Here is a 26,838-nt window from a genome sequence, read left to right on the forward strand (position 1 = left end):
ATGAGGTTAGCCTCAGATAATTTCTGCAGAGCTTGCCCTACCTGCCAGGCTAGTGGGAAGACAGGGCAAAAGCTGAAAGTTCCCTTGCTCCCATTCCTATTCGTTGGCACCCCCTTTGAAAGGGTGGGCATCGACATTGTTGGTCCCTTGGACCCCAAAACTGTCTTAGGCAACAGGTTTATCCTGGTTTTGGTGGAACATGCCACCCGCTATCCAGAGGCAATCCCTGCATTGTGTCACCCTCGACAGAACTCACTTCCAAGAAACAACCTAGGTTGGTGAATTGGACAGAGGCTTGTCAGAAAGCCTTTGATTCCCTGAAAGAAGCCATGCGCACTGCCCCCTTGCTCAAGGCTGCTGACTACTCCCAGGAATTGATTGTGCAGGCAGACGCTTCAGGGCATGGCATGAGGCTGTTCTAGCACAACTAAATGAGGAGGGCTCGAACCAACCAGAAGCCTTTATTAGCAGAAGGCTATTACCACGGGAACAGAGGTGGAGTGCTATTGAGAGAGAAGCATTTGCTGTGTTTGGGACTCACTTCTGGGTTCAGACAGATCACAGACCCCTCAGATGGCTCATGCAGATGAGGGGTGAGAATCCAAAACTATTGAGGTGGTCCATTTCCCTACAGGCGATGGACTTTATGGTGGAGCATCGCCCAGGATTGACCACGCCAGTGCTGATGGTCTCTCCAGATACTTCCGCCTTAGCGATGAGAGCTCCCAGGAGGTTGGGTAGCTCTCACCACTTTCAGCTGGGGGGGGGCACATGTTAGACCTTAAAGCCTTAGGGTGGTCACCCCTAACTTTTTGCCTTCCCCCCTCCACTTTTTGGACACTGCTTTTGCTGTTTTGTAGACTCTGCACACTAACCAGTGATATAGTGCTTAGGCTCTCTCCCTTTAAATTTGGTAATATTGGATCACACCCAATTGGACTATTTAATTTACTTATAAGTCCCTAGTAGTGAGCACTATATGTGCCCAGGGCCTGCAGAATAAATGCTACTAGTGAGCCTGCAGCACTGGTTGTGCCACCCACTTAAGTAGCCCCTTAACCTCATCTCAGGCCTGCCATTGCAAGGCCTGTGTGTGCAGTTTCACTGCCGATTCGACTTGGCATTTAAAAGTGCTTGCCAAGCCTACAACTCCCCTTTTTCTACATATAAGACACCCCTAAGGTATGCCCTAGGTAACCCATAGGGCAGGGTGCTGTGTAGGCAAAAGGCAGGACCTGTACCTATGTAGTTTACATGTCCTGGTAGTGTAAAACTCCCAAATTCATGTTTACACTGCTATGAGGCCTGCTCCCTTCATGTGCTAACATTGGGGCTGCCCTCATACATTGTTTGAGTGGTAGCTGCTGGTCTGAAAGGAGTAGGAAGGTCATATTTAGTATGGGCAGAATGGTGATATAAAATCCTGCTGACTGGTGAAGTTGGATTTAATATTACTATTTTAGAAATGCCACTTTTAGAAAGTGAGCATTTCTCTGTACTTAAATCTTTCTGGGCCTTACAATCCACTTCTGGTTGGGTTTAGTTGACAGAATTCACTCAGACACACCCCAAACACAGGATACCCCGCCTCACTTTCATACATCTGCATTTTGAATGGGTCTTTCTGGGCTGGGAGGGTAGAAGGCCTGCTCTCACACAAAGGACTGCCACACTTCCTACTAGGACCATGGCAGACAGGATTGAACTGAAAGGGGACCTGGTGCACTTCTAAGCCACTCTTTGAATTCTCCCCCACTTCAAAGGCACATTTGGGTACATAAACAGGGCCTCCACCCCTTCCAACTCAGACACTTCCTGGAGAAGATAACTGGAACCAGATCCTGCATCCTGCCAAGAAGAACTGCCTGGCTGCCCAAAGGACTCACTGACTGCTTTCTATGAAGGACTGCTGCCTTGCTCTTACCCTGCTGCCTTGCTGCTCTCTGGCTGTGGTGAAGAAGTGCTCTCCAAGGGCTTCGATAGAGCTTGCCTCCTGTTCCCTGAAGTCTCAGGGCCAAAAAGGCTTCTCTCTTGTAACTGGACTCCTTGTGCACCGAACATTCGATGCACAGCTTGCTAAAGCCGATGCACAGCCTGCCCTGTGATTAAAAATTCACCACACATCGAACTGGAACAACGCAGCACGACTTCGCAAGGAGAAGATCGATGCGGCGCCTGCATTGTGACCGAATATTCGACGCACGGCCCACTGGATCGACGCACAGCTGACCTGGGATGACACAGACCAACTTCCAGAGGGGAACTCGACGCAGCGCCTGCCGTGCGGAAGAAACGTCCACGCAACACCCACCGGAACAACGCAGCACTTGTGACTTCGCTCCACAAGCCCAGGATTCCATGCACAGACCCCGGGGCGTCTGAAAACCCCGCAACCCGAAGAGGATCCATGACTGAGCACCGGAAATTGACACACAGCGGACCCTGCGAGGAAACTAAATGATGCATCGCCGTGTGTGGCCCGAGAAATCAATGCACACCCGTTTGTTTCCACGCTGCTCCTCCTCTGCGGCCATTTGTGGAGATTTTTCACGTGAACCAGGTACTTTGTGCTTGAAAGAGACTTTGGCCCTCATTACAACCCTGGCAGTCGGTGTTAAAGCGGCGGTAAGACCGCCAACAGGCTGGCGGTAAACAAAAATGGAATCATGACCATGGCGGAAACCGCCAACATAGACAGCCACTTTAACACTCCGACTGCCACGGCGGTACAAACAAACAGCATGGCGGTCACCACCAACAGACAGGCAGAAGACAATGTACCACCCACACCATTATGAGTGGCCAATCCGCCACCTTTTCCGAGGCGGATTCAACGCATATGCATTTGTCTGTTGCAACTGCCTCTCTACACCCTGGATGGCATTCAGAATGGTAGACTGCCCAACAGTGAGGGATCTGAGGAGGTCAATGGCCTCCTCACTGATGGCAACAGGGCTGACTGGAGCAGGGGCTGAGGTGCCTGGGGCGAAGGAGATTCCCACTCTCCTGGGTGAGCGGCCACGGGGCACACGCTAAGGGGCTGCTGGGAGGGCGGTGCTGGTGGGGGTGGGTGGAGGCTGTACCTGTAGATGCGAGGCCCGCTACCGCAAGGGAGCTCCCATCAGAGCAGGAGTCGGTGTCGCTGGTCTCAGCTCCTGTCCCTGCCATGGAGCTCCCCTAGCCCTCCGTCCCACTGGTGAATTCTGAGTCCGTAGTCTTGCCCTCCAGGGGCCTGCGGGATGCAGCTACCTCCTGCTCCGGTGGCACAGCTCCTCCGCCTGATGATGCTAATGCACACAAGAACAAGGAGACCACAAAGAGGGGGGGAAAGAAAGTAGAAAGACATGTTCAGTGCATGCAATACCGCTACCGTTGGCGGACACTACAGACACAGCAGCCCTCTGCACTACGCCATGCACTTTGAGTTCCCTAATTGATCACAGGGACATGGGGTACAAGGCCTATGCCCGATAGCTGCACACATGCAAGTCACAGGAGCCTGACTAGGTGTAGATGGCTCTTACCACTGGTGGGGATGGGGTGCCACTGAGCCTACCTCACAAAGGGTCCTTGAATACAAGGCTCGCCCTAGCCTTGGGGAACCCACAGCCCACCTCCCCCACCCAGACACCTCCAATGCACGCCGAATCAGATGGATTTGAGTGTACTCACTCCCTTGTGGCTGCTGTGATGCCCTCAAGCGCCCATCCAACTCCGGATATGCCACGGCCAGGATCCGGAACATCAGGGGGGTCATGGTGCGATGGGCACCCCTCCCACGTTGGGAGGCCATCCCCAGCTAGGCCTCCGCCATCTTCTTGCTCCAGGGGTGAATGTCCTCCCATCTTTTACGGCAGTCGGTGCTCCGTCTGTGGTGGACCCGCAGGGCCCGGACGTCCTTGGCGATGGCACGCCAAATATCCTTCTTCTAGTGGGCGCTGACCTACAGGAATAGCACAGGGGAAAAGGAAAAACTATAACCGTCCGGACCATCAGTCATTGGCCCACGTTCCCACCCTTGCCCTGATGCACATCCACTCACTGTCATTTCATGCACGTCTCATTCCCCCCTCCATCTCCCATCCACACCACTCCAAACAGGCATTGCCCATACAGTATGCTCACAATGTACTCACCTGTTTGTCTGGAGGACCGTAGAGTAGCGTGTACTGGGGGAGGACCCCATCCACTAGTTTCTCCTACTCCTCCGATGTGAAGGCAGGGGCCCTTTCCCCAGAATCTTGAGCCATTGTCGCTTCCAGACTGAGGTCACAGCAGCACTTGCAGAGTTGGTCCTCTCCTGTCGAAGATCAGGTATCAAGTGAGTGAACAGACAGAAAATGGCGGTCACATCCGCAGCGGTGCGTATCGTCATTGGCTCCTGGGACCCATAGGGTCCAATGTTAACCAATGCAGGATTGCGCCGAGGTCTTCGACCGCCTACCGCGACGGTGTACAACGCCAGCGCAGTTACCTCATATACCCTTGTCCCACATTACAGGTCAGGCAGCCACCATTTCAGGGGGCCACATGGCATTAATTTAAATGCGTCACTCCAATGTAGGCCTTGCATACACACTATGACAGGCACATAGCGGATTGACAAATGTGTGCAATAAAGTTGTTTATTTCGTACCTCAGTGTTGGCTGACCCTTGATCTCTGGTCTCATCCATAGAGCACGTCCGCTGGGGCAGATGAGGAGATGGCGGCATCCTCCGGTGTACAGACCGCTGGTGGACCTGTCGACAATGGAAGAGCTACATGTAATAGTCACCTACAGACTTGATCGTGCCATAATCCAGGAACTGTGCGCCCAGTTGGAGCCATCCCACAGGAATCCCCCCTCTAGTGCAGGTACTCCATTTCCTGGCAAGTGGGTCCTTTCAAACAACAATGGCCATTGCATCAGGCATGTTCCAGCCAATGTTCTCTAACGTGTTGTCCAGAGTGTTGTCTGCCCTGCTGAAACACATGCGCAGCTATATCGTTTTCCCTCAGGTGGAGGATTTGCCTACAGTGAAAGGTGACTTTTATGCCCTGGGACATATCCCCAACATCATATGTGCCATTGATGGGACATGTGTGGCCTTGGTCCCCCCATCAGGAGTGAAGAGGCGTACAGAAACCGGAAGAGTTACCATTCAATGAATGTGCAGATGGTGTGTTTGGCCGACCAGTACATCTCCCATGTGAACGCCAAGTTTCCTGGTTCAGTGCATGAAGCTTACATTCTGAGGAATAGCAGCATCCCTTATGTGATGGTGCAACTCCAGAGGCACCGTGTGTGGCTATTAGGTGAGAACATGGACCCTATACAGTGTGAATAGTTGTCTGGGGTTGTCCCTAAGGGCTAGTGTGTATCTAACAGTTGTCCTTCAACATTTGCAGGTGACTCTGGCTACCCCAAACTGTCATGGCTAGTGACCCCAGTGAGGAATCCCAGGACAAGGGCAGAGGAATGCTACAATGAGGCACATGGGCGAACTAGGAGGGTTATAGAGAGGACCTTCGGCCTCCTGAAGGCCAGGTTCAGGTGCCTCCATATGACAGGTGGTTCCCTATAATACTCACCAAAGAAGGTTTTGCCAGATCATCGTGGCCTGCTGCATGATGCACAACTTGGCTTTCCGACAACAGGTGCCTTTTCTGCGGGATGATGGTCCTGAAGGAGGTGTTGTGGCAGCTGTGAAGCCTGTGGACAGTGAAGGAGAGGAGGCAGAAGAAAAGGACATGGACAACAGAAACACCGTGATCCATCAATACTTCCAGTGAGACACAGGTAATAAGACATCACTGCCTCCTACATCTGATAAAATTGTTCGACCTCTCATCTGTTGGTCACTTTCACCCAGTGTATGGACCCTCATTTGTCCCTTTGTCTTTTGATTTCACAGATGTGGGTCCCACTGTGTGACCTCTGCTATGTTACCTCATGGACTAGAGCTGTGTGACATAGGTATGTTGACAATACAATGGACATTGCTATTTCCCTTATTGGAAATACACAATTGTGAAAGCACAGACTGACTCCAGATTGTTTTGTGATTTAAGGGTGTTTTTCAAGTGCAAAATAGTGGAGGAGGTTGTAAAATGGTCAGGGGTGATTGTGGAGGAATGTCCACGGCAGAGTCCAATCTATTAGTCTCACAGGTGCATTGTCCAAAGGGACATAGGAAGTGGAGCTAGGGCAGTTTAAGGATGGACAGGGTGACAAAGTGGGACAGAAGGATGACAATCAGGGTGGTCTCATTTCTTGGCGGGGGTCTTGGCATTGTTCTCTGTCTTTGTCCTGGATCTCAGGCACCATGCCTGGCCATAATCCACATAATGTTCCCAAGAATCACTACTAATGTGTGAAGGCAGTGCACTAGTGGGTTGGGAAGGATGTGAGCTGGCTCGGTACCTGGCTCAAGGCCAACTCCTGTGCCCATGGATTGATATGTACAAATTAAGGCCAGATTTAAGAAATATAATGCACAAGTTTTCGCCAGATAATGACATTTCCTTGCGCCATCCATGCATTGTATTTAGAAAACAATGCACCATGGCACAAAGGAAAGGTTAGCGTAAACAAATTTCACTAACCTTTGCAACATGTTGTAAGGAAAAAGTATGCTAATGCTTCAAAAGTGCTGTTAGCATTATTAGCGGCACATATTTTGACGCTAATCGTGTTAGTGCCATATTTTCATGATTAGCGGAAAAAAAGCCCACGAGCAAGAAAAACAAGCATTTTCAATGCAAGGGGGCTTGCATTTGCTCGAGTTGGAGCTAATTGCGTTGTAAACCCCTAACCTACCTTTTCTTGCCACACAAATTAAAAGAAAAAAAGCACAGCGCGATCGCTCTATGTAAAATGCAGGGTGATCGCGTTGAAATTGAAAACGAAAAAACTGAGTTAGATCGCGCTATGTAAACCTCAGCGGGATCGCGCTGTGGGGAAAATTAACAGAGAAAGTAGTCCAGAACCAGGCCCAAAACATCGAGCCTCGTATGTTTCTAGTAGTTTACCGGTGCTGTGTAGGCGGTATAAACACTGGAAAAGGCGTATGCATGCCCTTCACAAATGAAAGCAAGAAGATTTTAAAGAGCAAGCCCAGGAACCAATGAAAGAGACTGATATAACCTGGGCGTGGTCTGAAGCCCAAAGAGAGATTACTTTATGGACAGAGCGCTTTGCGCTCGCCCATAAAAAAGGGAGCCATGATGGAGAATGCTGACTAGGAAAGACCCCAGAAAGATCCCAATCCTCCCAGTACAGGCCAGGATTGAGCAGGAAATCCCAGGAGAAAAGGAAGAAGAAGTGTTGCTTTGGTGAGCAGGAGAATGAAATCTTGGTCAAAGAGGTGCACCCACTGTCGGAAACGGTGGGAGGACCTGAGACGGCTGGCATGGAAGACTGCAGAGGCCCAGCTGGGGATGGCCTCCCAACGAAGAAGGGGTGCCCGTCGAACCCTGACCCCCCTGATGGCCCGCATACTGGCGGTGGCCTATCCGGAGCTGGAAGGGCACTTGGGGCATCACAGCAGCCACAAGGGGAGTACAGTGCCCCAATATACAACCTGCGCATGGTGGGGTGGTATTCGGGTGGAGGATGTGGACCTGTGGGTGCCCCTAGGCCAGGCCTGACATTGCAGGGTAGGACCCATGTTGGGCAGGTTTAGCTGTAAACTTCCTCCAACCAAGCACTCAGACACCCAACATCCATCCACCTCACTACAGCATCCAGCCCAAGCACCTGCACCCAAACACAGCAGACAGACACCTCCTACAACCACTTCCTCTTCCTCCAGTCCCAAACCTTCTCCCTCTTCTTGTCCCAATGTCCCTAAGAAGCTTTTCCTCTCCACCCTTGACCTCTTCCCTACCACTCCCCCCATCCTTCACGTCAGGCCAGGGTAGTCAGAACCCAGGCGAGCACCTCAGCCACCCAGTCCACGGCCACAGTACTGTCCACAGCTACTCCAGGTGGGAAAAGATCCCGGACACCAAGCAGACACACTGAAAGGGTTCTTGCACCAAGTGCTGCAAGGAAGCACCCCCCGCAGCTTCAAGGAAGGGCAAGAAGGCACCCCCAGATACTACAAGGAAGGGCAAGGTGGCACCCCCAGTTGCTACAAGGAAGGGCAAGGAGGCACCCTAAGCTGCTACAGGGAAGGGCAAGGAGGCATCCTCAGCTGCTACAGGAAAGGGCAGGAGCAATCCCCGGCTGCTGACAGGAAGGGCAAGGTGCCTGCACCAGCAGGCAGGAAGGACAGGAGGCCTGGTGCTGGGACTCATTCAGAGTCTACAAAACCAACCATGGTGGTTCAGTCGTCTGAGGCTGAAAGGGAAGGGCTGGAGCCACCCCCCACCACTGCCAGCACTACCACCAGCACCGCTACCAACACCATTGCCAGCACCACTGCCAGCAGCAGCAGCCCCAGTGGGCAGCTGTCTGAGGCTGCAGGGGAAGGGCTGGATCCTCCCCCCACCACTGCCAGCACCGCCACCAGCACCACTGCCAGCAGCAGCAGCCCCAGTTGGCAGCCATCCGAGGCTGCAGGGAAAGGGCTGGAGCCTCCTCCCACCACTGCCAACACCAACACCAGCACCGCCACTGCCACCACTAAGCAGCCGTCACCACCGGTAGACAGTGTGTAGTCCTGCATCCATGGGCTGTTGTGCGGCCTGGCCCTTGCAAATCCTGTGGGTCTGACACCCAGGTGAGAGACTGTGACCTTGCACTCCCCAAGATCTGCATCACAGGGCACAGTGCCTCCTCCAGAACCAGTGGAAGAAGCCATCCACTCACCCGTCCTTCCCAGGATGAAGCACACTGGGTACAATGCCCCCTTCAGAACCAGTGGAGAAGCCATCCACTCACCCCATCCTTCCCAGGATGAAGCACACTGAGCACAATGCCCCCTCCAGAACCAGTGGAGAAGCTTTCCACTTGAGAGACTGTGGCCTTGTACTCCCCAGGACCATGCAGTGGGCAAAGCACCCACTTGAGAAACTGTGGCCTTACACTCCCCAGGACAAGTCAGTGGGCAAACCACCCACTTGAGAGACTGTGGCCTTGCACTCCCAAGGACCAAGCAATGGGCAAACCACCCACTTGAGAGACTGTGGCCTTGCACTCCCCAGGACAGCGCAAAGGGCATGTTGCCCCCTCGAGAGCCAGTGGGCAAGTCACCCACTTGAGAAACTGTGGCATTACACTCCCAGGACTGCGCACAGGGCATGTTGCTCCCTCCAGGAACGGTGGCGTTGTACTATCTTCTGGCTGAGGTACCCCCCGTTCCCGCTCCCCATGAGGTGCCTGTATATTTTCGACCTGATGCCCATGCAGTGTTCTCTCCATGTTGTTGCAGGAGTGAGGTGGGGCCTTGGCCTTTGTGTTGTGGCCCTGTGGCCCACGGACATTGCGGACTGGGCAGTGTCCCTACATTAGTAAATATGTGTATGCGTTTTGATTTTGATGCACTTATTCATAGTATTTTATCGTATTACACTCATTTTCTTCAAAGCATTATTCCTGAGGGGTACGGGTGATTTTGTTATGTTGCTGCATCTGGTTGTGTGTATGGTGTTGGGTGTGTGTGTGTTGCATGTGTGTATCACTCTCTTTTTCCTCCCCCCCTCATTTGTGTGCTAGGTGGAAGTACTCACTGTGGTCGTCTTCGCCGGCGTTGGTGTTCATTATGAAGCAGAAGGTAGACGAGCATGGGGAAGACATGCAGCTAGGGCTCCATGGCGTCGTGGTTGTTCCCTGAGTCTCCACAGGTGAGTCCTTTGACTTCTGAGATCTGTTTCCGCCAGGCTTTTGATGTTGTTGGTACCGCCCCGGAAAAGGTGGCGGATAGGCCGGTCATAATAGAGTGGGTGGAACATTGTGTTCTGCCTGGCTGTTGCCGGTTACCGCCGTGGTGCTTGTTGATTTCACCCTGGCGGTCGGTGTGTTAAAGTGGCTGTCTGTCTGAGCGGTTCCCGCCGTGGTCATGATTCCATTTTTGTTACCGTCGGCCTGTGGGCGGTATTACCGCTGCTTTATCACTAACCGCCAGGGTTGTAATGAGGGCTTAAGAGTCTTAGGCACTCAGTACGAACACAGCGGTTTTGCCCGCCATGCCGGCATTGGCGGCTGAAGCCGCCAGCCGACACGGAGGGCGAAACTGCTATATTCTGAACATGGTGAGGGCGATGGCAACCCTCACCCACCGCCAGGCTCCCGCCATCAGACAGCCTGGCGGTGAGTTGAAGCACTATCCACCAGGGTAGCTGCGCTACCCTGCGGATAATGTTTCATTTTTCGCCAGCCTTTTCTTGGTGGGATATCCTGCCAGGGAAAGGCTGGCGGAGGGGGTGCCCTGGGGGCACCCCTGGAGGCACTCCTGGGGGCCCCTGCACTGCCCATGCACTTTGCATGGGCAGTGCTGGGGCCCCTGTGCGGAGCCCCGTTGCGCAGGTCACTGCCCGATTTTCGGGCATTGATCTGCATGACGAGTGCAACTGCTCCTGCCGCACAGAGGCATTGACGGGCAGCTCCATGTGGAGCCACCATCAATGTCCCGGCCGGGCCTTTCTGTTAGCCGGCGGGCGGAAACAATGTTTCGCCCGCCGGCTCACAGAAATGTTCATCATGTGGCCGGCGGGGTTCTGGGGTCGCTGGCGGTCAGTGTTTTGACCGCCAGCATGAACACGGCGGTTGTTACCGCCGTGTTCATAATGACCACCTTAATCCTTAGAAAATAGTGAAAATTCTGTTATTTCACAAAAGTACCCGGGTAGCGTAAAAATAAAGCCCACGGGTGAGTGTGTGTTGGAAAAGGCCAGCAATGCATCACTTTCTCACCCGCAAGCAAGAGCGTGCGTCGTTCCTCCTCCGGTCGGGTCACGTGTGTCGTTTCTTCTCTCCCGCAAGAAAGCGATGAGTCGATCTGAACGGGCACCTCGGGTCCAGACAGGCTTTGCATGAATTTTACGTGCCCAGGGATGTTGCGTTGAAATCTAATCACACGGTGTCAAGAAACCACGCTTGCGTCGTTAATAGCAGCCATTATGGATGTTGAGCGTCATTTGCGATTTTAGCCGCGAGGCTGGCGGTGCGTCATTTATCAGCTGTGAGGCAGGTGGTATGTCGAAAGTTTCTCCACACAGCAGTCTTTGTGTGGATTTCTGTCCTTTTCTGCCAGCTGCACCTTTCACGGCCCAGGGACAGGTTAGGTCACCACATGGCAGGCAGGCCTCTCAGCAGAAAGCCCAAGTGCTGGCAGAGAGAATTCTTTGTTGTCCCTAAGACTTCAACAACAGGAGGCAAGCTCAGTCTGAGCCTTTGGAGATTCTTCTCAAGCAGGAATGCACAACAAAGTCCTGTCTTTGTCTCCTTTCACAGGCAGAAGCAGCAACTGCAAGATAGCCCAACAAAGCACAGTCACAGGTAGGGGCAGCACTTCTCCTCAGCTCTTCAGCTCTTTTCCTTGGCAGAGGTTCCTCCTGATTCCAGAAGTGATCTGATTTTCAGGGTTTTTTAATGTGCTCTTCTTACACCCCTTTCTGCCTTTGAAGTAGGCCTACTTTAAAGAGAAGTCTCTGTTGTTCTCTTTGAAGGCCTTGCCCAGGCCAGGCCGAGGCACACACCAGGGGGTTGGAGACTGCATTGTGTGAGGGCAGGCACAGTCCTTTCAGGTGTAAGTGATCACTCCTCCCCTCCCCTCCGCCCAAATGGCCCATTTGGCCATTTGGACCAATGGCCGGATATGCAGGCTACACCTCAGCTCGCTTTGAGTCACTGTCTAGAGGAGAGATGTAAACAGACCAACTGTCAAACTGACCCAGACAGGGAATCCACAAACAAGCAGAAACACAGAATGGTTTAACCAAGAAAATGCATACTTTCTAAAAGTGGCATATTCCAAAACACAATCTAAAAACAACCTTTAATAAAAGATGCATTTTTAAATTGTGAGTTCAGAGACCCTAAACTCCATATTTCTATATGGTCCCAAAGAGAACCTGCACTTTAATAATATTTAAAGGCAGCCCCCATGTTGACCTATAAGAGAGATAGGAGTTGCAACAGTAAAAAATACATTTGGCAGTATATCTCTGTCAGGACATGTAAAACACAGAAGTACATGTCCCACCTTTCACATATACTGCACCCTGCCCATGGGGCTACCTAGGGCCTACCTTAGGGGTGACATACATGTATACAAAGGGAAGGTTTAGACCTGGCCAATACGTACGCTTGCCAAGACGAATTGGCAGTTTAAAGCTGCAGACACAGACACAACAGTGGCAGGTCTGAGCCATGTATACAGGGCTACTAATGTAGCATATGATTTACAGGCCCTGGGCACATCTAGTACACTGTACTAGGGACTTACTATTAAATCAAATATGCCAATCATGGAAAGACAATTGCGTATACATTTTACATAGGAGCGCTTGCACTTTAGCACTGGATAGCAGTGGTAAAGTTCCCAGAGTAGCAAAAACTGAGTCCAGCATACATCAACAACCTGGGAAATAGAGGCAAGGGAAAGAACTGGGAAGGTCCCCATTTTCAAATTCATGAAATTTTCAGCTTTTTCTTATGGTACTTTAAAAGTTTGTAGTTGCTGGCATTGTCTTGCTCCATTTTTTCCAACCTGACCTTTACATCAGCCATGTTGCTTCTCATGTCAGCCTCGAAGGTAGAGACTGTGGCAGCTGGTGGTGGCTGTTGCTGGGCTGCTGTCAAAGTTTGTGCAGTGGATGTGGAGGGGTGGTACCTACTGAGGCACCCCTGACCCTTGGCGTAAAACCTGAGCTTTTTTTGCTGCTGCTTGCTGCTTGTTGGGGTAATCCCCCATGTGGGAATGCCAGCCAAGACCCCAGTGACTTCTCCCTATGATCTATCTTGGCCATCTTGTGGTAACCTTCTTGCATTTCCAATATGTGGTGGAAATGCTTGCCCCTCTTCTTGAATTCATGTTTCTGTGCTGGGTTCATTGTGTCTGCTAAAACATGAGGAGAACATGACATCAACAACTGCATTGGGTCGACAAAGAACAACCATACAATGTATACAGCATTTTCAGATGACATGTTGTCTACCAGACATACTACAACAATGTCAAGATCCAAATCCATACAGATCTGCCTACCAGGCATCTACGGCAACATGTTCATGTCACAGGGATAATGGCTATCTAATGTTGCACATTAGGGCCCAGAATTGAGTTGGACTAGCGCCTCCTGGTGCCACATTAGTGTCATCATTATTGTGAGGCTGATGTGGCCCAGCAAGGCCAAAATCCCTGTGTCATAGTAGTAAAGGTGTGCAATGCACACATTGCACCACTTTGTCACCCCTTGTGCTACATTATGCCTTGGCCGGGTAACATGTATGCAAGGTAGGGTTCACCTGGTAGGGGTCCTGGAAAAATGACACTGGGGATTCTAAGATATTCCACTACGTTATTTATATTTTCTTCTTTTGAAACCTGCTCAGAGAAGGTGTTGCAAGGGGGCACACCATTGGTTACAATGGTCCCCTATGTACTGTTCAGGGTTAGTTCCAATATATTTTGTGCTAAGCTTGAACAGTACATCAATAGCATCTACAAATTTTACCCTATAGCCCCCTACCCTGTGGCATGATGTGCTGAATTTCTAATTCAGATCACATATTGTGGCAGTAGGGGTGCACTAAGGGGTGCAGGAAAAGTGGTGTTGCACTGTGTGCAGTAACACTTTTCTTACACTATCTTGCACAAGCTTGTTGCATCTCCTAAGTACCAGGTAAACACTCACCATGCACATCTCATACACATGTGATGTGACCATGCTCACTCACAATTATCATGACGGGGAGATCATGTAGGTTAATCTGCACACATCTTGTTTGCTACAATCTGTAGACATGTCCCACATCCATCTGGAGAACATCTGAAACCTCTATGTGTGTACTCAACTCACTGTTGCTCATCATAAAAAACTCCTTGCCTGGCTCGTGCCTCACTTCATTTCTGAAGAATAGTGAAGAGCCAGTGGTGCAGGTATCTCATTGATAAGCCTCTTATAGACCTCAACACACATACTTTAATTGTACCAAGTCCAGAGTAAATTAGGGCAACGTGTGGCGCACAGTGCAGCAACATGTGCTGTGACAAATATGTTGGCAACATCCATGCACTTCTAAAATCCAGCACCTCTGACACATATCTTGACTGATATCACTGTGTTTTGGTGGGCATAATTACCTTTTCCTAAGACCCACAATTCCTTTGCAACACTCGTTCGTACATGTGCATCAATCAACTCATTCCCCCCCTCAACATCACATCAGACATGCTGTTGATACCCAAGCATAGATGGTGTTATCGTAATTGTCAAACATGCCATTTTAACGTGACATTGCACACATCATACCCTCTTGCACACAACCCTGGATCTAGACATGTGACATACAAGCTGACACTTCCTGGCTGCATCGGGGTCTTCAAACTGGGAAACCTCTACAACAGTGTATTGTGGAGGTCCAACTGCAAGACATGACAGGAAACATGGCTTTGTGATTGTTGAACAATGAAAGCATGGGCAACAGTTACACATTCAACTTGTTTAGCTGAGTGAGCTAGTCAACCTAGAGTTTGGAATGAACAACTGCCAACTATTACATGTCTGTCAGAAAGACAAAGGGTCAGATTTAAAAGGCTGTAGCACCACCGTACCATCGCTTTCAGTGACGCTACAGTTGAGCTTTTCACTGCACCATATGTACAAAGAGCTGTAATGCCACTTTTTGTGGCATTACACCTCCATGTAAATATGGGCCACCATAATGCTATTTTTGCATCAGAGAGGCCTGCAATTGGTGTTGCAGTGGGCATCCCATCACAGCAACCATAGCTTTTGACGCTGCCCCAGATTTACGAGATATAGTAGATTGACGGTAGCGCCAAAAACAAACACCACCTCAGGGGTGGCGTTAGCATGGCAGTACTATGAGGATTGCTTGTATTCCTCCTTGTTTCTGTAGCACACACAGAAGAAGCAAAATGCCATGGATGATCGCTTATGTGCTGGAAGGTGTCTCTTCCTGCACATAAACAAACACTCCCCACAGCACAGACACACTTGCACTACGGTGCAAGTATGCCTGCATTGGCGCAGTCAGCTTAAATATGTTCTGGCGCAGGCGCAGATGCACTTGCTAATACCATGCAGCTCTGCATTTAAAAACTGGCGCAATGCCGTGCTACTGATGTTGGCAGAGCACCACGCTGCGCCTGTTTCTTTAATACATGGCTCATATTTAGCCAACCCAAAGTCCTGGGGAGTCAGTCCCTACAGTTAGGAGACAGGGGTCACCAAGAAAAGGAAAGAAGAAAAAGAAGGGTGGGACACTCTTAAAGAGAGTTCCAGGGAGCCAAAGGCCTTCTGCCCCAGTAGGGGGGGAGCCCAGAGTTGGCACTGGTGAGGCATCACCTGACCCCCAAGGAAGTCCTGAATAACCAGGTAGCTGTCCAGATGCAGGGTGTTGCCCCTGCATTGACAGAAGGGAGAGTGGAAGGAGGGTGTCTGCCACAGGAGGTTGTAGCCCCCCACTCTAGACAGCAAGAGGGGTGCCGGGACCCCACAGTTGCCCCTAAAGCAGCTCAGCCACCTGTCAGTGGAGAGCTTAGGGTGCTGGGTGCTAGCCTTCCTGGCAGCACTGCACTTGGCCTGGGAGGCAGACCCCAGGACCAAAAGCAAAGCAGGCCCCCTGAGCCTGTTGGTCATGGTAGGGTTGCTCAAGTGTTGGGTGACCTCTTTGGGTAAGCTAGGGGGTGCCCTAGCAAAGTTAGGGGTAGGGGAGGTGGGCACCTCCCTACCCAAGTTGGCAGAGAGAGAGAGGAGGAAGACCCCCCTAGAGGGAAGTTTCAGTTTGAGATGGGTCCTTTCACTGTTGGGATGGATTCACTACCCAGAGGGAGTGACCATAGCAGGAGGATGTAAGGCAGAGTAGGCCCTGCAAAGGGGCAGCCTGTTCTCTTCACTGTCTTCCTCGTCTGACAAGCCAGGAAGATTCTCCCAGGGTTGGGCTGAGTCTCCTGGGCGTGTGGGCTGGGGGGGCTTGTGTGAGAGAGCAGGGCTGATTGCAGAGGCCCCCACATTTTTCCCCCCATTTTCCACTTTATGCTGGTGCCTTCCTGACTCTGATGGTGCCCTGGGTACTGCTAACCAGTCCCATGGCCTGTGCTCTGTGGAAAATCAGTATGAAAATTAGACTAATTATAATTGGCTAAGCCAACCTAACCGTAAATCCCTAGTATATGGTAGGGCATGCAGGTTTAGGAACCCCAGCATAGGGAGTGCACCCATGCACTGCTGAGGTACCCAGTGCCATTTTAAAGGCAGGCCTGCCTTGCTGACTGCTTTTAAATTCAAGTTATATGCAAATTCGACTTTGGAATTAAAAGTAGTTCCAAAGTCTTAAACTACCTTATTTTTACATATATGTCACCCCTAATGTGTGCCCTATGTGCCCCTAGGGCTGGGTGCCATGTAACTATAAGTAGGGACCTTATAAAAATAGTTTTTATAAGCCCTGGTGAGGTAAAGCAGCCAAATTAGTTTTTCCCTCATTGTAGTGAATGGTCTCCATAGGCTAGAATGGGGAGACCTTATTTTAATTTTAAAAGTCCCCTTAAGTAACAGATACCAGAAGTTTGGTATCAAATTAATTGTTATAATAAATCCCACAACTTCCAGTTGTGGGATTTAATATAACTTGTTCAGGTAAAGAGTTTTAAACTTTTCCTGAAAAGTTGCCAACTTCAGCCCTGGAGTGTTTTTGCTGCTGTGCTCTGATTGGCCAGCCTCTGGCAGCCTAGCCAGGCTGCCTTGATGAGGTGTGAAGTGGCCTCGCTCCACACAAAGAGATGTGCCTGGGGGAGGAGATCTCCCCTCAGCCAATGGTGAAGCAGGAAGGGGGAGGGCTGCCAAACTGGTCTTCAAAGGCAGAGAAGGACGTTTGGAGCAACCCAGCAACACCCTCACAATTGTCTGCAAACCCAGACAATTAGGTCCCCCCTTGATTAGATTAGGAGAGGGCAGGAGAGGGGTGTGTTTAGGATTTTCAGCCACACCAGTGGGCGGGCTCAGCCAGATGTAACCTCCAAAAATCACTTTCAGCCATGATGGATTTTTGAGGAATGTTGTTCCCTGGGATTGATTTTTGCCACACTTCCCAGGAAGTGGTCATCACAGGGGGAAGGACCTTGCACCTGATTGGAGAAACAGGACCCCCCTGTTTTCACCCAGAAGCAGGGATAAAACTAGCAGACCTGCACCCAAACCTCAGATCCCTATCAGATTCCAACAAGGAAGAACTACAGGAGAAGAAGGACTGCCCTGCTGGACCCCTGACCTGCACCTGGACACTGCACTCCAGAGGACTGCACCAGCTGCACACTTGGGCTTCACCACTAAAAGGACTTTACCTGCCTTCTACTTCTAATTTTTCGGCATTCTCGTTTGGAAGCCTGGAGTTCTGTGGTGAAACAGGGGGCAGTCTTGATGGTGTGGGTGTTGTTGTTTGTTTTCAAAGGGGCGAGGGAGTCTGCACAGGTTGCTAGCCATTGTGTGAGGTAGTGGGTGACAGTGTTGGGGTCGTTAGTGATGGGAGGTGGAGCTTGTGAGGGGTTGGCGATCTGGTGTTCTTTGGAGATCTTGTTCCACTTGCGGTAGGGTATAGTGTGCTGTTGGTGGTGGGTTTCATGAAGGAGAAGTGGATGCAGTGGTGGTCAGTCCAGTGGAGTTCGGTGGTATGAGTGATGGTGATGTGGCTGCTGGAGATGAAGATGGCGTCTAGAGTGTGTCCCGCTGAGTGAGTGGGTGAGGTGACCAGTTGCTTTAGGCTGAGGTTCGTGAGGTTGTCCAGCAGGGCTGTGGAGTTGCAGTCGTGGGGGCTTTCCAGGTGAAAGATGAGGTCACCAAGGAGTATGTAGTCTGTGGAGGTGAGGGTGTGGGAGCTGATGGTATCTGCGATGGAGTCGCAGAATGGGGGGCGGGGGCCTGGTGGTCTGTAGATGAGGGTTCCTCTAAGGGTGGTGTTGGCGTTGATGTGTATTTGAAAGTGTAGCTGTTCTGCGTTGCCTAGGGTATCGTTGGTGTTGGTGGAAATTTTGATGGTGTTTTTGTGTATTATGGTGATACCTCCTTCTGGTTTGTTTATGCAGTCTCTACAGGTGATTTTGTAACCTTCTGGGATGGCTATGGCGATGTCGGGTTCTGATGAGGGGTTCATCCATGTTTCAGTGAGGAAGGTGATGTCAGGAGAGTTTGTTGTGAGCAGGTCCCAAAGCTTGATGACATGCTTGTGGACGGAGCAGGTGTTAAGGAGGATGCAGTTAAGGTGATTGCGGGGTTTGGTGTTATTGCAGTGCTTGTTGGTGTTGCTGGCATTAGTGTGAGTGCAGGAAAAATGGCATGAGTAGCATGTGAATGGTCCGTGTGTGTGTTTGGGGTTGGCCTGGGCGCAGGCGGGGTGCTGGTCTTGGTTGAGGGCATGGAGTTCTGTGGAGGAGTAGTGGTGCTTCGGGGGTCAAAGAAACGTGGACCAGGGAGACGGGCACTGGGCGCCGTCAAGGTGCGGACGGGTGCAGACGGGCGCAGACGGGAGCAGACGGGCTTGCCTCTGGCGTGTCTCTGGCATGCCAGCTGCGTGTTGCCCATCAAGAAGGGGAGGTGGGAGGGAGAGGCAGCTGGGAGGCGGGAGGGGAGAGTCCAATGGGGGCGCAAGGGGGACAGGGCCGCAGGGGACAAGCGGCAGGGTCTGGAGAGTCAGCAAGAGCTGGATATATAAACGGGCAAAAACACAGTGGGTAAAATGGAGCAGAGCAGAAAAAGGGTACAGGTGCAGTCAAAAACAGAGCATGAAACAAAATACAAATGACAAAAAATTAAATATAAAGTATAAAGCACACTAGATACGCCTACCGCTAGGCACCAGGGATGAGGCTCAGGCGGGTGCCTGCGGGTGGTGGAGGGCCTCGAACTTCCTTTCAGCAGCAAACAGCGGGGTCAGGGGCATGGAGGCAGGCTGGTGGAGCCGAAGTGTACTCATGGCCTAAAGCAGGTCAGGGGGTCACAATGGGCTCCGCGCAGTGGCCACCATTAAGAAGGGGAGGTGGGAGGGAGGAGCAGCTGGGAGGCGGGAGGGGAGAGTCCAATGCGGCACGATAGGGCAGGGCTGCAGTGGACGCAGCGGCAGGGTCGGGAGAATGGGCAAGAACGGGATATGAAAACGGGCAAAATCGCAGTGGGTAAAACGAAGCGGAGCAGAAAAAGGACACAGGTACAGTCAAAAACAGTGCATGAAACGAAATACAAATTACAAAAAATGAAATACAAAGTATAAAGCACACTAGATACGCCTGCCACTAGGCACCATGGGTGAGGTGCAGGTGGGTGCCTGCGGGTGGTGGAGGGCCTCGAACCTCCTTTCGGTGGTAAACGGCGGGGTCAGGGGCATGGAGGCAGACTGGTGGAGCCAAAGTGTACTCCTGGCCTAAAGCAGGTCAGGGTGTCACACTGGGCTCAGTGCAGCGGCTGCCATTAAGAAGGGGAGGCAGGAGGGAGGAGCAGCTGGGAGGCGGGATGGGAGAGTCCAATAGGGGTGCGAGGGGTTGGGGCCCCAGGGGACACAGCAGCAGGGTCAGGAGATCCGGCAAGAGCCGGATATAAAAACGGGCAAAAACACAGTAGGTAAAACGAAGCAGAGCAAAAAAAGGAAACAGAAATGGAAATGGAAAGGCTAACAGTGAACCCAGATTCACATACCTTGTTACAGGGGCTATGCATCTATCTAGTTTGGTTGGTATAGCTACATGTGTGTACATTTGTATTTCATTGTATACCGGTAACAGAGGAATGTGTTACCATATGCTTATATGCATGTGTGATGCATGTAAGGACCGATACTGTTTGCAAATGTGCATGTGTATGAAGACTCTTTGCCACATACATGTTTAGACATTTGCTGAGTGTACATATGTGATGCTACTCAGATTGTTGGTCTTTCACGTTGTCATGTCAGAATTCCTACTGTACATTTCAAAACCACAACATAAGATAGGAAGGGCCATGTGCAATACATGTTCAGTCATGTGATACCATTAACAAATTTTTAGCAAAGGATACTGTTGACTAAGGCTGGGATAAGATCCTGTAAGCCATTTCAATGTGAGTGCACATATGTGTACACTCTGGTGTGCTGTAAGGAGCACACTTAGGGGGTCATTACAACCCTGGCGGGCGGTGTTAAAGCGGCTGTAAAACAATTGAATCACGCCCATGGTGGAAACCGCCAACATAGACAGCCACTTTAGCACACCGACCTCCACAGCGGTACAAACGAACACCGCGGCGGTAACCGCAAACAGACCGGCGGAAGACAATGTACCGCCCACACTATCACAACAGGCCAATCCGCCACCTTTTCCGGGGCAGATTCACCGCGAATAAAAACACGATGGAAACAGGACTTGGAAGGGAAAACGCTCACCTCTACACACCCCACGAGGAACCAGGACTCCATGGAGCCAGAACTCCATATTCTACCTGCCTTTGTCTTCCTGCTCCTCTACCAGGAGCACGAACGGCGGCGACGAAGACCACTGTGAGTACTGCACCTACGACACAGGGGAGGGGGAAGGGAGAAGAGAGTGACACACACACACAAAACACCCAACACCCCCACCCCCACCCCCACCCTCACCCACTGCAACACACACACAAATACATGTTGATACATTACAGTTACCCCCTCACCCCCCTGGAAGAATGCAAAGACAAAAGGAAATGATTGTAACAATTGTAATCAATTCAAATCCAGTACTCAAAAATATATATACACTATTAACAAATATATACACAAAGAATTCAAGTCCATGTACTGCACATACATAGGCGGTCATTACAACAATGGCGGTAAAAACCGCTTACCGCCGTGGAGAAGACCGCCAACACACCGACACGGCCGCAGAATTCCACCACAGCTATTATGACCCACAGCACGGAATCCGCCAAAATTAAGACACCCACACAAGTCTGCCACACCAAAGGTCAGTGATAAACTGGGGAAAACAATTTCTCCACCGACACGCCAACAGAAATACGCCCACACTATCACGACACATGAATCCACGTGGCGGTCTTTCAACCGCAGTATTCCATTTGCGTTACATACCCCCTCGCTCAAAATACACACACATTTACAAAACACAACCACATTGGACAATTCCAAATACACACACCTGATACACATACACACACCAATCCCACACACCCAATACAACATAAAACACATGCCCACATCACCCACAAACCCTTATGACCACAATTACAGAGAGTAGGCCAGAGAGAGACACTACAAATTACTACCAAGCATCCACAGGCACACAATACCATCACCCACAGAACATCCACGCACCTCACACAACACACCACTAAATATCACCCCACTTATCACTACACACACCACCCCACACATCACCCACACAACCCCATGGCACGGCAAAGACACCCCAGGTTCTTTGAGGAGGAGCTCAGGGTCATGGTGGAGGAAATCGTCCGGGTAGAGCCACAGCTATTCAGACCACAGGTGCAGCACTCCTCCATAGCTAGGAAGATGGAGCTATGGCGAAGAATAGTGGACAGGGTCAAAGCAGTGGGACATCACCCAAGAAATCGTGATGACATCAGGAAGAGGTGGAATGACCTACGGGGGAAGGTGCTACATTACAGTTACACCCCCTGATCCCCCTGGAAGAATGCAAAGACAAAAGGAAATTATTGTAACGATTGTAATCAATTAAAATCCAGTACTCAAAAATGTATATACACTATTAACAAATATATACACAAAGAATTCAAGTCCATGTACTGCACATACATAGGCGGTCATTACAACAATGGCGGTAAAAACCGCTTACCGCCGTGGAGAAGACCGCCAACACACCGGTGTGGCCGCGGAATTCCGCCACAGCTATTATGACCCAGAGCACGGAATCCGCCAAAATTAAGACACCCACACAAGTCTGCCACACCAAAGGTCAGTGATAAACTGGGGAAAACAATTTCTCCACCGACACGCCAACAGAAATACGCCCACACTATCACAACACATGAATCCACGCGGCGGTCTTTCAACCGCAGTATTCCATTTGCGGTACACACCCCCTCGCTCAAAATACACACACATTTACAAAACACAACCACATTGGACAATTCCAAATACACACACCTGATACACACACCACTCCCCCATACCCAATACAACATGAGCCACACACCCACATCACCCACAAACCCTTATGACCACAATTACAGAGAGAAGGCCAGAGAGAGACACTACAAACTACTACCAAGCATCCACAGGCACACAATACCATCACCCACGGAACATCCATGCACCTCACACAACACATCACTAAATATCACCCCACTTATCACTATACACACCACCCCACACATCACCCACACCACCGAATGGCACGGCAAAGACACCCCAGGTTCTCTGAGGAGGAGCTCAGGGTCATGGTGGAGGAAATCGTCCGGGTAGAGCCACAGCTATTCGGAGCACAGGTGCAGCACTCCTCCATAGCTGGGAAGATGGAGCTATGGCGAAGAATAGTGGACAGGGTCAACGCAGTGGGACAGCACCCAAGAAATCATGATGACATCAGGAAGAGGTTGAATGACCTACGGGGGAAGGTGCATTCCGTGGTCTCAAGACACCACCTTGCGGTTCAGTGGACTGGCGGCGGACCCCCACCTCCTCCCCCACAACTAACAACATGGGAGGAGCAAGTCTTGGCGATTCTGCATCCTGAGGGCCTCGCAGGAGTAGATGGAGGAATGGACTCTGGTAAGTCAAATCTTAACTATTACATCCCCCACCCTACCTGCATGTCATCACATACCCCCACCCTCACCCACATCACTCCAACTCCTCACAAATGTCCCAACATCACAACCCACTCATCCCAACACCAAGCCCTGCATGCAACAACAAAGCATGGACACCCATCACCAAAGCATGGCCACTGCACATACCCATACACCCCCCTAAACCACCATCACACAAGGTCCCACACAGGAATGCAATCACTGGGGTACACGGTCACCCACCTATTGCACACCATGGCACACACAGATGTAATAAACATCCTTTTATACCCCTGCAGGACACCTACCCAATGTCACCGGACAGGAGGGTCCACACATGTCCACACCACCAACAGAAGAGGCCCACAGTGATGACAGCAGCTCTGTCCAACTGGATCTAGATTACCAGCCCGGCCCATCGGGGACCTCGGGACAGTCGGTTCCCCTCACACAGTCATAGGCCACTACAGAGCTTTCCCCCTCTGGAAACACCAGCACAGCACCCACCCAGCGGGCCCATACCTCTGTCCCCAGGACACGTCAAGCAGCAGTGTGTCCACCACTACAGGAAACCCAGGCTAACCCACCACCCCAACAACAGGGACCTGGGGGCAGTGGTAGTGGGCACACAGTCCAGGGGACGGACGCCCAGGAACACAGGGGAACTGGGATGGCTGCTGTGCAACAGAGAGAGGACAGGCCAAGGGAACCCACTCTCCACGAGGCCCTCTCCTCCATCATGGAAGCCTACCACCACTCCCAGGAGACGATGGTAAAGGTACTGGCCAAGTTTCAGGAGACCCAGCGCCTGCAGGAGGAACAGTATTTGGGCTACAGGGAGGAACTCAGAACCATCAATTCCACCCTGGGCAACATTGTAGGGGTGCTGAAGGAAGTACTCAACACCACTAGGGACACTGTGGCACAACAAGGGGCCCATGACACTAGCATGGACGATGAACTGCCCACCACCTCCGCCGGCGCTAGTGGACATGACACCCCGCCACAGGACCACCACACCAGCACCCCACCCCCCGCAGATGGAGAACCACCCAGCAAGCGGTCCCTGAGATCCAGGACAAAGACAGAGAACGATGCCAAGACCCCCGCCAAGAAATGAGACCACCCTGAATGTCATCCTTTTGTCCCACCTTGTCACCCTGTCCATCCTCAAACTGCCCCAGCTCCACTTCCTATGCACATGTGAGAAATGCACCTGTGAGACTTATAGACTGGACTCTGCCATGGACATTCCTCCACCATCACCCCTCACCATTTTACAACCCCCTCTAATATTGAGCACTTAAATAAACACCCTTGAAGCACAAAACAATCTGGAGTCAGTCTGTGATTTCGAATTAGTGTATTAGCAATTACAGTGACAAAATGCTCTTTCAATTGTAATGTCAACATACCTATGTCACACAGCTCTAGTCCATGAGGAAACAAAGCAGATGTCACACAGTGGGACCTAGATCTGTGAAATCGTAAGGGAAAGTGACAACTCAGTGACCATACACTGGGTGAAAACGACAGACAGTAGAGAGGTAGTAGTGTTAAAGTACATGTAGTAGGCAGGTCTGTATTCTTACCTGTGTCTCACTGGAAATATTGCAAGATCACCGAGTTCCTGTTGTCCATGTCCTCTTCTTCTGCTTCCTCGTCTTCACTGTCCACAAGCTCCACAGATGTAACAACACCGCCATGTGGACCATCCTCCTGCAGATAAGGCACCTGTCGTCGCAAAGCTAAGTTGTGAAGCATACAGCAGGCCACGATGATCTGGCACACCTTCTTTGGTGAGTAGAATAGGGATCCACCTGTCATATGGAGGCACCTGAACCTGGCCTTCAGGAGGCCGAAGGTCCGCTCTATAATCCGCCGAGTATGCCCATGGGCCTCATTGTAGCGTTCCCCTGCCCTTGTCCTGGGATTCCTCACTGGGGTCAGTAGCCATGACAGGTTGGGGTAACCAGAATCACCTGGAAATGGCGAGGGACAACTGTTAGAAACACACTAACCTGTAGGGATATCCCCAGACCCAGACAACCATTCCCACTGTCTTGCTTCCAGGTGCTCACCTAATAGCCACACACGGTGCCTCTGGAGTTGACCCATCACATAAGGGATGCTGCTATTCCACAGGATGTAGGCGTCATGCACTGAGCCAGGGAACTTGGCATTAACATGGGAGATTTACTGGTCTGCCAAACACACCATCTGCACATTCATGGAATGATAACTCTTCCGGTTTCTGTACACCTGTTTGCTCCTGCGGGTGGTACCAAAGCCACATGTGTCCCATTAATGGCACCTATGATGTTGGGGATATGTCCCAGGGCATAGAAATCACCTTTCACTGTAGGCAAATCCTCCACCTGAGGGAAAACGATGTAGCTGCGCATGTGTTTCAGCAGGGCAGACAACACTCTGGACAACACGTTTGAAAACATAGGCTGGGACATCCCTGATGCTATGGCCACTGTTCTTTGAAATGACCCACTTGCAAGGAAATGGAGTACTGACAAAACCTGCACTTGAGGGGAGATTCCTGTGGGATGACGGATAGCTGACATCAGGTCTGGCTCCAGCTGGGTACACAGTTCCTGGATTGTGGCACAGTCAAGCCTGTAGGTGATGATCACATGTCTTTCCTCCATTGTCAACAGGTCCACCAGCGGTCTGTACACCGGAGGATGCCGCCATCTCCTCACATGTCCCAGCGGACGGTGCCTATGAAGGACAACAGCGAGCACAGAGTCAACCAACTCAGAGGTACGTACCCACAGCTTACACAGAACATGAATCATAATCCGAAAAGTGGCCTGTATGTGTGTTGAGGCTAGGTATGTGTGACGCAGTTAAAAATTAAACCATGTGGGCCCCTGAACGAGCGGCTGCCTGACCTGTAAAGTGGGACATTGGGATGTGAGGTAACTGCGCTGGCGTAGTACACCGTCGCGGTAGGCGGTCGAAGACCGCGGCGCAATGCTGCATTGGTTAACATTGGACCCTATGGGTCCCAGAGCCAATGAGGATGTACGCCGGCGGTGACGGTATGCACCGCTGCAGACGTGACCGCCATTTTCTATCTGTTCAATCACTCGATACCTTATCTTCGACAGGAGAGGACCTATACTGCAAGTGCTGCTGTGACCTCGGTCTGGAAGAGACAATGGCTCGAGTGTCTGGGGAAAGGGCCCCTGCCTTCACATTGGAGGAGTTGGAGAAACTCGTGGATGGGGTCCTCCCCCAGTACATGCTACTCTACGGTCCTCCAGATAAACAGGTAAGTACACTGGGAGCATGCTGTATGGGCTATGCCTGTGTGGAGTGGGGTGGATGAAAGATGGGGGGGGGAGATTGAGGCGTGCATGAAACGACGATGAGTGCATGCGCCACATGGCAAGTGTAGGGATGGGGGCCAATGACTGACGGTGCATTTGGTAATAACATTTCTTCTCCCCCTGTACAATTCATGTAGGTCAGCGCCCACCAGAAGAAATATATTTGGCGTGCCATCACCAAGGAAGTCCGGACCCTGGGGGTCTACCACAGATGGAGCACCCACTGCCGGAAAAGATGGGAGGACATTCGCTGCTGGAGCAAGAAGACGGCGGAGGCTCAGCTGGGGATGGCCTCCCAACATGGGAGGGGTGCCCCCCTGATGTTCAGGATCCTGGCGGTGGCGTACCCGGAGTTGGATGGGCTCTTGGGGGCATCACAGCAGCCACAAGGGGGTAAGTACACTCTCATCCTGCTGATTTTGCGTGCAGTGGAGGTGTCTGGGTGGGGGAGGTGGGCTGTGGGTTTCCCTAGGCCAGGGCGAGTTTAGTAGGGAAGTTCCCTCCGTAAGGTAGGCCATGTGGCACCCCACCTGTGTACAGTGCCAATTACACCTAGTCATGCTCCTGTGTCATCCATGTGTGCA

Source organism: Pleurodeles waltl, chromosome 4_1 (genome assembly GCF_031143425.1).
Source record: "Pleurodeles waltl isolate 20211129_DDA chromosome 4_1, aPleWal1.hap1.20221129, whole genome shotgun sequence".
Classification (NCBI taxonomy): domain Eukaryota; kingdom Metazoa; phylum Chordata; class Amphibia; order Caudata; family Salamandridae; genus Pleurodeles; species Pleurodeles waltl.